Below are 514 nucleotides of genomic sequence, written 5' to 3'. Positions count from 1 at the left end.
ATTTACACTTTTACAATTCATTGACTTTGTTTAAGCATTATGCACATTTGTGTTACCCAGAAAACCACGTCATTTCAGAAAAAGTACACCAGATCGTTTTTCAGACATTTCACCTTCATTTTTGACCTTTCCAAGGTCGCAAAAACAATTTTTTCATAAGACAAGTTTGATGTAAAATTTTCCGCTCTTTCGAAATCCGTAGTCAAAACTAGGGTGTCCCATTAGAAAAAACCATCATGACCTTGAAATAACCTTCAAAATTGACCTCAAGATCAAAACCAATGATACAATTGAATGACCCCCTCTGTCCTGGTCAACTTTTATCTAGACCATTTTTTTGTAGATACCGTAATTTGGAAGATATTCGGATCCATAGACTAAAATGACTCACCCTGTGTGTATATATATACAGGGAGGCCCGAAGTCCCATGATGACCTTTGGTGAGAACGTAAAACGGATTGAAGTGAGCAAGAAAGTCCTGTGCCATTTTGCGATATTCGCAATAGTTTTTGA

Source organism: Odontomachus brunneus, unplaced genomic scaffold, assembly GCF_010583005.1.
Source record: "Odontomachus brunneus isolate Ranch 3 - 2012 unplaced genomic scaffold, Obru_v1 Obru_scaffold_120, whole genome shotgun sequence".
NCBI lineage: Eukaryota > Metazoa > Arthropoda > Insecta > Hymenoptera > Formicidae > Odontomachus > Odontomachus brunneus.
Note: the sequence above shows the minus strand (reverse complement) of the source record.